The 15,282-nt window shown below is 46.9% G+C and overlaps 1 protein-coding gene across 3 annotated transcripts in view; it reads left to right on the top strand.

The window, feature by feature from the left end:
- The first annotated feature begins 3,471 nt into the window (after window positions 1-3,471).
- PSD3 (pleckstrin and Sec7 domain containing 3) overlaps window positions 3,472-15,282 on the top strand; it is a 596,024-nt gene continuing 584,213 nt past the window's right edge. For all 3 annotated transcript variants that reach the window (XM_024986357.2, XM_024986358.2, XM_059882381.1), the window contains exon 1: window positions 3,472-3,706. The gene's annotated coding sequence lies outside the window, so the exon portion shown is untranslated. The remainder of the gene's footprint in view (window positions 3,707-15,282) is intronic.

Raw genomic sequence — 15,282 nt, forward strand, 5'->3', positions numbered from 1 at the left:
CCAGGGAAGTCCCAATTGGTTGTTTTGACGAAGATGAAGAGGGAACAATTTTGAAACGTCTAGAAAGACATTCTCAATAAGATCATTTAAAATAATGAAAAACTGGGAATTTTGTAAGTGATTCCCATGGGGCAGAAGTAAATACACTATAGAACTGTGTTGAAATTAAAACCACATTTGAAGAATGTGGGGATGTAAATACTTAAAAATATAAAGGTAGGTGGAGAAAGGAGGACACAGCACTCTCCGAATCTTATGAAGAGTAAATACATGTAGAGAAAAAGGACTGGGAGAAAACACTGAGAGTGAGCATCTCTGGTTGATGGGCATGTGGTTGATTTGCATTATCAAGTTTTGTACTTTGGACTTTCTGCAATATCCAAGTTTTGTACAATGAGCCTTATTACTTTTTTTTTTCTTTAGAAGGTAGTCTTTTAATTAATTTATTGATTAGGCTGCACCAGGTCTTCATTGTAGCATGTGGGATCCAGTTCCCCAACCAGGGATCAAACCTGGGCTCCCTGCACTGGGAGTGCAGAGTCTTAGCCACTGGACTACCAGGGAAGTCCTCAGTGAGCCTTATTACTTTTACAAAGAGAAAAAATATTTAGGAAAGAAGAACAATAAATGAGTTCAACTACTACTGAAACCATGAAACTCAGACTGGGACTTGAACCCACGGTCTTTTAAGTGAGATCTCACACAACTGGTCTCAGGACTTAATGAGGCTCAGGTCTTTGATGTCTCATCACAGAAAGACCTCAGTGAGACACAAAGTGACAGATAAGAAGTGGATTTGTTTAGAGAGGAACACACTCCATAGACAGAGTGTGGACCATCTCAAAAGGGGAGAGGTCTGAAATATGGGGTGAGTATTTTTTCTGCACAGAGTAATTTCATAGGCTAATGAGCAAAGGAGTATTCCAACGATTTGGGGGAAGGGACAGATTTCTAGGAATTGGGCCACTGCCCACCTTTTGATCTTTGATGGCTTCGGGACTTTGATGGCACCGTTGGGTGTCACTTAGCTTATGCTAACGTATTGCGATGATGCTAATGTGTGAGGCTCAAGGCCCAGGGAAAGGCAACTCTTCCGCCATCTTGGACCTCAATGGTTCTAGCCCGTTGGGCCATGTCTTATGGCTATGTCATTCTCTTAAAGGTTGCGCCCTGCCCCTTCCCTCCTGCTTCACTACTGTTTAAAATCTTTAGGGGTGCTGTCTCCTTTATAACTGCTTCAAAAGAAAATAGCATAGAATAAGTAAAGAAGGGGCAAGAAGTGGCAACCTTCTCTATCTGACTTAGAAAATATCAGTGAGTGGAATAAATCCTGGGACATGGCAGAGAGGGAGAGGTGACCTTCATAAGAGAAAGGGAATAGAAGGCTGAAGAAGAGAAAATAGTGCAGAAACAGAGCAGGGAAATCATGCCTTCACAGAGAGGAAATCAGAGTTCCTTTCTGTGAGGTAGTCTGAACTTTGGAAGCTGTTTACAGCTCAGATAAATACAAAAGCAGATAAGAATGTAGTTAAGTCACAATTGCAAACAATGCTTCATTGTACAGTATTTCATTAGGTTTCAAACCTCCAGGAGACATTTGCCAAAATTCCTCTTGGTTTTCCACCAGGCCTGCAAAATGGTTTCAATGAACAACCTGCATTCAGGCATAAATAAGAACTGACCATCCAGTGACATCATGAAACATTTATGTGTTGAGAATGTTTTATGAATTTTCATGTAACTAAAATACTTATAGGAAATTAGACCATAAACATGCCCTGAGGAAAATAATAATTGAAAACCAATAGGCTAATTATCTTAGAATCTTGATATCGATCCATGAAGATTCCTGGCTTTGTGCTTAGTAAACGGATAATGAGGCTTTGCCATTTGTGGTAAAGAACCTGCCTGCCAACGCAGGAGACAAGAATCAGGTTTGATCCGTGGGTTGGGAAGATTCCCTGGAGGAGGACACGGCAACCCACTCCAGTATTCTTGCCTGGAGAATCCCAAGGACAGAGGAGCCTGGTAGGTTACAGTCCACCAGGTAACAAAGAGTAAGACACGACTGAAGCGACTGAGCACGTGCACGCACACACACAGACACACACACACACACAGAGACACACACACACAGACACACACGCACACACACAGACACACACACACACAGATAATGTAACACGGCAGGGCTACTGACTGGAGGCAACGTGAGGGGTAAAAGGGTCATTGATGCCAAGTCTTCTGCTAAATGTGCCACCTCACATGACCTTGTACTAGCACTTAAATAGAAAACCGCAGGGATCATCTTTAACAGGTAAGTTTCCGACAAGCGGAGCCTTTGTTTGTTCTTATCTTTGAATTTATTTTACATTTACCTGTGTGTTGTTTTCCACCAAAGGCATGCTACGCAAAGTTCAGAGAACGCTCCTCAAATATTTCTTCTCCTGCCTACTATTCCTCTGGCTTTGTCCCCTCAGCGTCTGTTGTGGATTTCTCTCGACCTTATCACAGGTGACACGCTGGGGTCTGCCTGGTGGAGGGTCAGAGTTCTCTAAACACAGAGCTCCCCAAGGCCCAGGAAATGCCAGGTCTGAAAGGGTCGGAGGAGCCTCTCTGGTTTCCTTTTGGATCAGCTTGTTACTGATTTCCTGGCTGTGCTCACATTTGTAAAAATGGCATAAAGGAAAATAAACGAACATAGTAAGGATTGGAAGAACCTGAACTTCTCACTACCACTCACCATCTGCCTGTATTTTATGTGGGCAAATCTGCTCTGGGGAGAGATGGAAGGTTTTTTTTCCCCCAGTTGTAAGATATTTTTCAAATAGAGGTTGTCGGAATAAACCCTGTCATATCTTTTGCTTAAGATATCACTGTCGAGAGTGCCAGAACATTAGGAAAACAAAAATTCACGTGTCAATACTGATTGTTTAAACACTAAACCTCATTAGAGTACGGTTACAATGTTAAAGTGTCTGTGAGGACGAAGGTAACTCTGTGGGGAATAAGAAGAGGTAAGAACAGAATGCAGCTTTTGGACTTTACAAAAGTGAAATGATTAGGCCTGAGACGGCTTTTCAGTTGGGGCCCTCTGATTCCGTATGTTCCCTTGAGTGACTGTCAGAATAAGCCACCAGTTTCCACATCGTGTGTAATCAGTATGACATCTGGGCTCCATCAGAGGCCACTGTTTCTCCAGCGTTAGCCAAACCAGCGCGCTTCCTGTCACTGGATTAACTGTCAGAGCCACCGGGTCTGGTGACCTCCGGCTGTTTTCTCTCGGCTGGCAGGAGGGCTCCTGCCCACACTCGCCTGTCATTCTCGTTCTGAAAAAGCGTACTCCTTTGACAAATACCCACAGGCAAAGCGCTGCGGGGTTACCACACTACTCGAGGAAGCTTCTACTTCCTTTTGCGATCCATGACGCCTACTTTGCTTGATACGTGTACGTTTGACACCTTTTCCTGCACAAGTAAACCGGAATTGTGTGGTTTTCATCGTGGCCTGCAGTGAAGCAGAGGAGAATGAGGGAGAAGGTCATTTGAAGACTTTGCAGAAAGAAGGGATTGGGGTTCTGGCCTGTTGTGGAGTCACAGGGGTAAACCAAGTCATAATACCAGGAAGTGGAACTGGCTGAATTTTATGCATTAAGCGTCAGAAGCAAAGTGGAGCCTCTCCAAGGCGCTGGCCAGATGCAAGCCTGGTAAGTCAGTGCTTAGGATTGAAACTTTCCTGTGAAGCAAAACACCAGTAAGAATATGCTTTCAGGAAGGCGCGTTTGAGCCTTTGAAAAGTTTTATCCTTTCCATAACTGTGACTGTGGAAAAATAAGAATCCTCACGAGATGGGGCCTGTTATTTGGGGTGTTTCGCTGGGCTGCTTTGGGATATGTTTTCCTTTGGAGGAAGAGGAGTCAGAAAGATATGCTTGGCTTTACCATCTAAATCTCTTCTAGCATAAAATCAAATTGCCAGAGACTTGGTGTTTGAGGGTCTAGGCAAACTGATGACCTTGAATTATGCTTTTCTTTCAGTATGTTCTGAAATGTCAACCAATTGAATGTGTAGAGCTCCCATGAACATTCACTGAGGGAAGGGTTTATTGGAAAACTCAAGTCTATTCTGATTTAAGGAGCTCTAGTTCCATAAAAAAGAAAGCAAGAAAACTTTGCTTTTTGCCCTTTGTTTAACAACATCTTTATCATTAAAGAGATAAAACCATAACCAAAGCAGTTGATGACACATACTGTAAACAGCAAAAATGTAAGAATAAGATCATGTATTTCCAAAAAAAAGTTGAAGATGTAAATTTCAAAAAAAAAAAAAAAAAAGCCTAGTAAAAAAGATAACTTTTTACTTTCTGCTTATCCATAAAAAATTGCCTCTGTAATTGTCAGCTAAGATGGCCTTTATATGGTTCTTTGCCCTCATTAAGCGTGTGGGGGAAATAACTAAATGTGAAATCACTGCAGTTTATTAAATGTCAAAGAGGAACTTGTTAACCAGACAGATCAGATAACCAGCTGCTGTGCAGAGCAGTCACCAGCCACGGGAAATGTCAGCGCTGCCTTTAAAGACAGCCGATGACTACACAAAATGCATAGCCTGTAAATAATTAGGAAAAAAAAAAAAAAAAGATTAGAAAGCATGCCACTTGTCTTAACCTATATGTTCCTGAGAAGAATAAGTATTAGAATGTGCCGTTAGTAACACTGATTACATGTGGTTGAGTTAGAAACTGAGCCCATCAACTTGCGGCCTAATTCCACAGTCTCAGGTAGATACACAGGCAGGACACGAGCGGAGCATAGCAGTGGAATTCTGAGGACACATCTTGGAGGAGGGGAGGCTGTGGGATATGTGGATATGAACTGAAAAGACAAGCGTCCCAGGAAGAGGTCTTTTCATGAGATGAGACTTTCCCCTTCTCTGTCCTGGGGATTTCTCTTCCCTGAAATGAAGGCAGATGGTATGTTGCGTCTGTTTTCTGGAAGCTCTCTGTCTTTGGAAAGGAAGAAATAAAATTCCCATGGAAAGGATCCTAGACAAGTTAGGAAACCCTAACAGGGCCCATGGAATCCCTTAAGAGGTCCGTCCTCGCTGGACCTGAGGAGGCCCATGACCCTCTTGCAACTTGGTGTAGAATTGCTGGCTGAAGAAGCACTGCTTGGCGCGAGGAGCAGGTTTGAGGGAAAGGACACGCGTGGTGGAGGAGAGACGCCGCCTTGAGAGCTGGGCTCGTGCTGCCGCAGCACCACACTCAGTATCTCAGGATACTTAGAAGAGCCAGCCCCGTCCAAGACCCTTGCACTTTGTGTGTGTGGGGAGGGATGGGGCGGGGTGGTGTCTGTGTAGAGAGAGGGCATTAAATGCTTCTTGCCCTGTGCAAGCAGAGACGTGTGAGACGCCTGTGACTAAGTCAGTCTTGCCCAAGTGGTGGTAGAGAGGGTCCGGACCATGGGAGATGCGAGGCTTTTGGAGGTAGCCCTGACCTTGATCCTGGAGGGCTGAGATGGAGATGGAGACAGGGACGCACGCGGGGAACCAGAATCTAGAGCGTTACTGGGCTGTGCTTAGTTGCTCAGTCGTGTCTGACTCTTTGCAACCCCGTGGACTATAGCCCGCCAAGCACCTCTGTCCATGGGGATTCTCTAGGCAAGAATACTGGAGTGGGTTGCCGTGCCCTTCTCCAGGGGATCTTCCCCACCCAGGGATTGAACCCAGGTCTCCCACATTGCAGGCAGATTCTTTGCCAGCTGAGTCACCAGGGAAGCCCTTCTAGAGCGTTAAGACCCTGGTAAAGAAGAGAGGTGCGTGGCTCTGAGGATCAAGGTGAGCAGAGAAGTAAAGCTGGTGAAGTGAAGTTCTGACAGAAGGGGCTGGTGGGAAGGAAGGAGTCATAAGGAATGACTCCGCGCTGGTGTCTGCTCATATTGTGTGTCTGGGGCCTGGGTGAGCTGGGCACCGCTATGGTGACCTGAAGGTGCTGTGGCACTCGGGCAAACAGGATAGAACCTCATGCCTGCCTGTGTGCTAAATCGCTTCCGTCGTGTCGGACTCTTTGCAACACCATGGACTGCAGCCCGCCACACTCCTCTTTCCATGGGGATTTTCCAGGCGAGAGTACTGGAGTGGGTTGCCATGCCCTCCTCCAGGGGATCTTCCCAGCCCAAGAGTCAAACCTGTGTCTCATATCTAGTGCATTGGCAGCTGGGTTCTTTACCACCAGCGCCACCTTGGAGGCCCATAGAACCTCATATTATGGACTAAAGCTCACCCTAGGAAATAATCTATCCCGTCTCCCTCTTTTCACTCACATGAGTGGTGCCCAGAGATGAATCCAGATTCCACAAGCAGTCATGGCAGAGCCCCACCAAAACCTGCCTCTTCCTCCCGCCCACAGACGGTCAGCCTGTACCTCGAGGCTGTCGAGACTCATCTCAGTGTTCCTTTCCCCTCGTTTGTATCTGTCACCCCCGGGAGCCCCAGCCCCGAGGACCCCAGCCCTCCCCTGCACTCTGTTTACCATGAAGTTCTGCAGCCGCTCAGTCCTCCCCAGCTCCTGGAAACTTCCACGGGGCGGGGAGGGGCTCACGACACTCACAACCCTTCCTTTCTGGATCCTTTGCGCTCCCAATCACTATCGCTCCCTTGAGCACTTTTTGCACGTTACCTGATGTTGATGTCAGGGCCCCCGTCCGTGATCCTTGCTGTGCCCTGGCCCTTGGGTTCTCTCATTCCTGTTCCCGCTAATCCTGTCTTCCACACTTGGCCAGCCGCTCACCTCCGCGTCCCCTGGCCTTCATCTCCTGCCTCCCACTTCCCACCTCCATCCCCATCGACCCGCCCAGCACCCTGAGCCCAACAATCCTCTGATCCCAGTGGGACCTGCACTCCATGGACTTGGTCACCTGTTCTCCACCCGCACGCCCTGTCTTCCCTCTTTGCCCAGTTAAACTTCTGCTGCCAGTTGGTATAGTCACTGTCTTGGGGACACCGTGGTCCTCACCCGGGCATCTCTTCTTCATCCTTCTCAGTCAGCAAAGCCACAGGTCCACCCCCTCCTGCCCTCCCTGCCCTCGTTTTCTCTGCTCCGCGACTACACAGCTAAGCGTGGCTCCTGCACACTCTCATCACACCCTCTCACTCCGAGTTCATGACCAGCATCCCCGGGTGGGCCTCGAGGCTGCCTCGAGAACCTCCTGTATGTCGCTGGGGTCCGTGTGCTCTCCTGCTGCCTACAGAGACCTGCCGTGCCCTTTCCTCTCTGGAAACCCCCGGCATCTTTCCCCCGTGTTCACTCTCAGCTGATGGCTTTGGGTCTGCTCACTGAGCAGGTCATCAGAAGGGACCATCCAGACCCCGCGCACACGTCCGGTCAGGAAGCCCCTGACCCTGCGTTCCTGCCCCTTCTCCAGGTGTCCAGGTGTCCAGGCTTCTTGGGCCAGTGGCCTCCCCGGGAACTGATCCCCGTCAGTATCACCATCACTTCTCAAGACCTGCCTCCAGCTGTCAAGCCCCTTCTCTACTGGGTCATTCCCACCGGAAAGCAAGCAGGCTTTGTTTCTCCCATCTTAAAAAAAAAAAACTTCTTATCAATGTAATTTTTTCCCTCATGATTTTTCTGCCCTCTTTCACGAAGAAATTTCTCAAGAGTTTTCTCCACTTTCTCTCACCCCATTTCCTCTTGAACCTGCTGTGATCAGACTTCACTCAACCACTTCCACAAACCCCTCTGGACAATGTCAATAATAATACCTTCAGGCACGGCAGTCCGCTCTCCAAACTCATCTCAGCAGACATGGTCAAGCTCAGGCTCCTCCTGACGTTCCTCCTTCGCCTTGAGCCACGAGTGCTCAGGGTTTCCTTCTGTCTCACTGGTGGCTCTCGGTCTCCTTGGCTGTTCCCTCCTGCCCCCATCTCTGTACCATGGAGCTCCCAGGGCGGTGGACCTCCTCTCCTGCTTGAAAGCTCTCTTTGGGTGACCTAACCCAGGCTTATGGCTTTAAATACCAGTCACGTGGCAACAATTCCCCAATTTAACACCCATCTGGGACCATTTCCCTTGAACTTGAGACTCACAGCCAGCACCTACTCGGTATCTCACTTGGATGCTGTATGAGAGTCTCATCAGAAGGGCAGAACCACTATGAGTGATGCAGCGATTAGAATTTCTGCAGCCGAGGGAGCTGTTGAAGCATCTGTGAAGAGCTGCTGGCTTTGCCCCCGGGGTGGTGGCGGGGGAGCCCGTGGATGCTGTAGGTTGGCTGTACCTGCACTTGGGAAGAAGAGCAGAACCCAGAGTGGGAGGGAGCTGGACAAACTGCGGCCACGTCTGCCTCTCAGGGCCTCCGACCTGGACCTCGGGAGGGCCTGCTGAAGAGCTGCAGGCACCTGAGCCTAGTCGGCAGAGCGGGGAGGGGAGGGCGGTGGGGTGGGGAGGGGCTGCCTCCTGCCTGGCTGGCGGCCACGGCGCGGCAGGGCCCGTCCAGACCCCAGGTGCTGCCTCATCTGCACCTGCCAGACTCAGCACAGACCGCGGTGACCCACCGGGGAGCCTGGGAAGGGATCCTGGGAAATGGGCTCCATCTCATTAATAGCTCGGGAGATGCAGCTCAGCGCCCTCGTCACCTCTAACAACTCTCACATGACACGCTCCAGACTCTCCCCTTGAATCTTCTCCACCTACAGTCCTCCATGCTTCCAAAAGCCTCAGCGTCTTTTTGACTCTTCTTTTTCCACCCCGCATACCATTTTCCAGGAAGTCTGGTCAGCTCTCGGAGAAGGCAATGGCACCCTACTCCTGTGTTCTTGCCTGGAGAATCCCAGGGATGGGGGAGTCTGGTGGGCTGCCGTCTGTGGGGTCACACAGAGTCGGACATGACTGAAGCGACTTAGCAGCAGCAGCAGCAGCTAGTCAGCTCTGCCAGAATCTGAGCCCTTGGTCCAAGTGCAGGGGCTTCCCACCCGGACCTCTGCAGGCGGGGGGTTGCTCTCTGCCCCCTCACAAGCGCCCTCCCCACAGATTTTCCACACGGCAGCCTGAGGGGCCGCTGTGAAACTCAAGGCAGGCCCCAGCGCTCCGCCACCCAAACTCTCCAAGGGCTCCTTGTTGTTAGAGGTTGTTCTCATTATTAGTCATCCTCATTTGATTTTTTTTTTTAAGCGTAGCTTAATTTTATGGGAACGATTAAAATCTCATATCATTAAATAAATGCTGACTAGAAAATTCAGGTATTATGTCTCATAGTTGTAAATTGGAGTGTGAGGCAGTCAGGTAACTTTAAATTACAGATGATGTGTATTAAGTCAACCAAAATCTCTTGTGTTCCAGAATACATTTCTAAAACTTGAAGTGTTTTTCAGCCACCATTCCTGAGGCTGTTTTATTTTGATTTAGTTTAGTTTAAATGTAGTAGAGGATTCGATTTTTTCTTACTTTTTGAACAGGGATCAAAATCTCTTCCAGCTCCCTCAGCCAGTCAGTTCAGTCGCTCAGTCGTGTCTGACTCTTTGCGACCCCATGGACTGCAGCACGCCAGGCTTCCCTGTCCATCACCAACTCCCGGAGTTTACTCAAACTCATGTCCATCGAGTTTGTGATGCCATTCAACCATCTCAACCTCTGTTGTCCCCTTCTCCTCCCGCCTTCAATCTTTCCCAGCATCAGGGTCTTTTCCAATGAGTCAGTTCTTCTCCAGCTTTCTAGTGCTATGTAATAATTAACTCTGAAACTTAGCATCTCAAAACAAAAGCTCTTGAGTAGCATTTCTCATGGGTTTTGTGAATCAGGAACTTGGAGTGGCTCAGCTGAGTAGCTCTGGCGACAGTGTCTGGTGGGATTAGCGGTGTGTGGAATGGGGGCTGGCCAGGCATTTCTCCTGTCATGCCATCTCTGCTTTTGACTAAGGAAGCTTGCAGTTCCTCATAGCATGGCTGTCTTAGACTTCTACCAGGTGGCACAGGGCTCCAAAAGCTAGTGACCTGAGAGGGAGAGACAGGAGGAAATTGTGTTGCCTAAAATGACCTTGCCTTGGAAGTCATCCTGTGTCACGTCTGCCATTCATTAAGACAGTCATCAAGTCCCACTCTGGTTCAAGGGAAGGAGGCCTAGACTCCATCTCTTGAGAGCTGAAAAGTTCTGCAAGGGCATGTGAGGGTCAGGAGTGTCGTCGTGGCCACTTTTGGAAAATACAATATGCCACAATTTGTCCTCTGGTTGCTGTCATCCACATCCCCTCTGTATGCAAAATGCATTCAGCCCCTGCCCCTCAGAAGACCCCCACATCTTGTGCAGTAAGATATCAGGCTCAGGCCTGAGGTTCAGGATCAAGTTATTCAAATCAAGCCTAGGACTTCCCCGGAGGTCCAGTGGCTAAGACTCTGAGCTCCCGAGACAGGGGAACTGTAGTCGGAGAACTAGATCCCACGTGCTGAAACTCAACGGTTGCATGCCGCAACTAAAGATCCTGCTTGGTGCAGCAAAGATCAAAGGCCCTGCACGCTGCCACTAGGACCCAGCAGAGCCAAATAAATAACTACTTAAAAATAAATACATCAAGCTGAGGCGCAGCTGAGACTTCTCAAGTGCATTTCTTCACACACAGTTCCTCTCAATCTTGCAAACCACACAGGACTTACCTGCCCTCTGCCTGTGCAGCTCGCAGTCGTGCGACGGCACGGGATGACCTCTGTAGATGCTCCCACTCGAAAGGGGGTCGCAGGAGATGCACAGCCATTCCAAAGCCCAGCCCTGCACGTGCCGCTGGGTCCTTGATTAGGTCTCAGGCCCATGTCTCCACAAACAATTCCTGACAGCTCTTTATTCTGCCCTCTGAGCCCATAATTCCTCCCTGGGATTAAAGTGTACTCCGTGTTTACAGCTGAGTGGTTTTCCCATACTGCTTCTTGCTTGTAGGTCCAAAGAAAGGTATTTTTATTTTATAATATTTCTACCCTTTTCTGTCCCCGTTGATGTTATCTTCTGCTGCCACACTTTTCTTGAAAGGTTTGTGGGTTTCCTATGAATCATACAGAGGTTTGTTTGGTAGGAAAATAGTAACATATATAAACAGAAAATTTCACAGAAAAAATTACAGATGGCCTTCAAATACATGAAGGAAAGCTTACCCTTGCTCAAAGTAAGAGAGATGCAGTTTGTGATTCAATAAGTCAGCAGGAGGGGGTTTCCACGGTATTGGTCACGTTTTCTATTTCTTCATCAGTGTGCTAATCACAAGGGTGTGCTCATTTCGTGAAAATTCACCATCTCCACGTTTCTGATAGGTACACCTTCTGTATATACATTATACGTAAATAAGATAACAAGCAAACTGCATGGAAATACCACATCTCACTTACAGATAAGCAAACATCCGGAAGACAGACAACATGTCCCATAGAGAAGGGAGCGGGGAAACAGGCCTGCTTATCCGGTGCTGGTGGAGCTGCCAACTGCCAATATCCCGGGGTGTTTCACAATGTCTGGAAAAATTAGGTATGCCTTCTTCCTTTGATCTGGCAGCCCCATCTCTAGGAATGGATGTCAAAGATACGCTGGCAGCATTACAAAATGACAGCATGCAAATGGCTGCTTATTGCTGCCTTATTTGAAATAGCAAGAGATGGTAAAAAAAAATCCAGATGTTGGTCAGGAGGAGTTGGTTGCTGTTCCTTCCACACAAAGGGTCGCCCTGTAGCTGCAAAAGGGATGGGAATGGTCTGTACACATCCCCCTGGAGGAACGGTGCCCAGAACCCTGAGCTATGGCACAGTGTTGAAGAGAGAGACCCAGTAAAACAGCGTATGGATTCACCTAGAGTTTCAAAAAGAAACAAGTGAAGAATAAACAAAACTAATAAAAAATGCTTACCTTTGGGGAGGAGGGGTTAGGGTGGAGGGAACCAAAATTAATCTTCACTTTGGAAACATGCAATGTTTTACATAATTTTAAAATTTAAAAAGCACCTTTCAAACAACACAAAAGGAAGGAAATGAACCCAAGAATCGTATAGCAAGTTTGTGGAGTTTAGACTGAGGGTGAGCACAGTGAGTATTACGTGGGTCATCCTAAATGGGGCACTTTGAGGGTGAAAAGGGGTGATTTTAATAATTATTCCCAGACAACAGGTGTAAACTGGACTGACCTGGGCCCATCAGGACCCATGACTACCCTAGTCATGGTTGGACGCTCTCGGGAATTATTCTTATTTGTGTTAGGTGCAGTGATATCACTTAGAAATGCATATCAAAGTGTTTACAGGTGTCACGGTATAATGTGTGGGATTTGCTTGCAAACATAGCTTCTCAAGGGCTTCTCAGGTGGCTCAGTGGTAAAAGATTCGCCTGCTAATGAAGAATATTCGGGTTCAGTCTCTGGGTCCAGAAAATCCCCTGGAGAAGGAAATGGCAACCCACTCCAATATTCTTGCCTGGAGAATCCCATGGACAGAGCAGCCTAGGGGGCTACAGTCCATGGGGTCACACAGAGTCAGACATGCCTGAGCGTTGAGCACAGTTGCTTCTCAGAGTGTGAGTGCATCAGAGTCACCTGGAGAATGTGGGAAAAAATGGAATACTGACCCTCACCACAAAGACTGATCCAGTGGGTCTGGAATGGAAAATTGCATTTCCACCAGAGTGCTGAATGAGCTGGTATTGTTGGGCTTTAGGCTCATTTTTCTTGTAGCAACACTAAAACATTTCAGTTCAGCTAGAGTGTAGGTCTCCCCACTAGGAACTCTGTATCTACACACACAAATACATCAGCTGCTCATCCTGGCTGTCCCTGTGAGAGGAGGTGTGTGTGTGTGTGTGTGTGTGTGTGTATGAGTGTGTGAGAGTGAGTATGAGTGTGTGTGTGTTAGTGGGGAGGGCTGCAGTGAGATCACTGTTGAAGTCAGGCCACGAGTCCCGTGAAGTTATTTTACTGTTCTCTCCACCTTTGGGTATGTTTGAGAATTTCCTTAACATACATTTATGTATGTTTTTCAATTCAGGAGATCTATGTCCAACTCAAAGGAAACCTCTTATGTTACTTTGATTCCCTTAATCAGATCACACTGATTTTCATTATTATTATAAGAATCATATTTATACTTTCGCCAAAGCAAAGTCCAATAAAAATGAAACGCATTTGAAAAATTCACTCTAAATGCTATCATCTGTGACCCACATTTTATGATTTTACATACAATTGTGACTCAGTGAGATTAAAAAAAATACAGAATTTGATCAGGCAGTGAATTTGAAAATAGATAGAGAAAATCATTGTCTTATTTTTCTTTAATGCAGAAGGAGCTCTTCTAATCATTCTCCTGTATTACTTTGTCTCTGTCACAACTTTTCCTCAAGTTTTTGCTTCCTTTTCTGACACTGTACCTCTTCTTTTCTCTTTTTTGTTCACCCTTTTCTGTCTCCTTTGTCTTTTCCTTCATCCTTTCTGCCTTTCTAAAGGCATTTTAGATATTTTTTGGCTTTAGGTAAGGTCCTGTATCATTTGCAAAGTGATTAGGTTATTTTGTATTTTTCCCTTAAAAACGGAATTGCTTTGAGATTCATATGCAGTCTTGGTAAAAAAGAAACCTTTTTATTTTGTATTGGAGTATAGCTGATTCACAGTGTTGTGATAGTTTCAGGTGGACCGCAAAAGGACTCAGCCACACACACACCTGTATCTGTTCTTTCCCAGACTCCCCTCCCACCCTGGCTGCCCCATGACACTGAGCAGAGTTCCCTGTGCGATACAGAAGGTCCTTGCTGGTTACGTGAGGTCTTTAGTTGGCTTCTTTTAAAACACCTGAGTATAGGCAGTAGATCTTCATGCTGCTGCTAAGTCGCTTCAGTCGTGTCCGACTCTGTGCGACCCTATAGACGGTGGCCCACCAGGCTCCCCCGTCCCTGGGATTCTCCAGGCAAGAACACTGGAGTGGGTTGCCATTTCCTTCTCCAATGCATGAAAGTGAAAAGTGAAAGTGAAGTCACTCAGTCGTGTCTGACTCTTAGCGACCCCATGGACTGCAGCCTACCAGGCTTCTCCGTCCATGGGATTTTCCAGGCAGGAGTACTGGAGTAGGTTGCCATTGCCTTCTCCGATAGGAACAAACACACACTGTGTGGTGACCGACCATACCTTCTGGCCTCTGTAAGTGGTTTGGTTTCTTCCTACATATGCTCCTGGGAAGCCTATCGTCTGACTGGAACATAGACTTTTGCACTAAACTCCGAAAGGCCCACTCAAGACAGGCTTCCCTGCCTGCTCCCTGAATTCTGTGATCTAGTTCAGCAAGGGAAGATGCTGCAGTGTTTCATATATATATATATATATTTTGTTTGTTTGTTTGTTTTACAAACTTCATATTTTGTAGCAGTTACAAAAGAACAGACTGTGACTCACACAGTTTTGCTGGCGCCACGTGTACTCCGAGTGCGCTCATGAGTGACGTGAACTCACCTGGTTCTTTGGCCTGAAACAGCCGCCAAAGCTGGCAATACAGATGCTGAGAGATCTGTGTAGGAGATGATGGCAAACATGAAGGCCCTCTAAAGCTCCAGGAAATCCTGGAGTGGATTGCCGTGCCCTCCTCCAGGGGATCTTCCTGACCCAGGGAGCAAACTCAGGTCTCCTCTGTCTCCTGCATTGGCAGGCGGATTCTTTATCAGTAGCGCCACGTGGGCAGTCCTATTAAATGTATATGGTATGTCAATTACATCTCAATGAAACTGCAGAAGTTAAAAAGTCTCTTAGGGTCTTTGGACTGAAAGTCAGAAGGTTAAGGAAGGGAATAGGGAATTATTCAATGCAACATACAATTTGGAAATAAGAAAGCAAGACATTCAAAAGAAGTTAGTAACTTAATTGCCAGGGCAACTCTTTTATGAGAGAACAAAAGAAAGACAGGAAAGTGCTCTCCTCCTTATGGCTAGCAGAAGAGGGAAAAAAAAAGAAAGAAAAAATCATGGCTAGCCGTAAGGAAGAGAACATTCAGGAAGAAGAATAACTGTCTCCTAGAATTTAGATTCCTGGGATAGTTAGGAAACAGATACCGTCCTCACAATTAGAATAAGGAAGTAATCAAAAGCATGATGACTAAAACAATGAGCTTTCTTGTCAAGTGAGGTTCTGTGTGTATAATGTGTCTTAGGTAATTTCTGACTTTAAGAAAAGGCTGAGTCTTATCCTAACATCAGAAGTGCTGAACTTGAATTCTAGTTCACTTACTACAAAAATATACCTGAATATTCGAGATATTCAAGTTTCTTTAAATCTTGATATAGATAT

This window comes from Bos taurus, chromosome 27 (genome assembly GCF_002263795.3).
Source record: "Bos taurus isolate L1 Dominette 01449 registration number 42190680 breed Hereford chromosome 27, ARS-UCD2.0, whole genome shotgun sequence".
NCBI classification, from domain to species: domain Eukaryota; kingdom Metazoa; phylum Chordata; class Mammalia; order Artiodactyla; family Bovidae; genus Bos; species Bos taurus.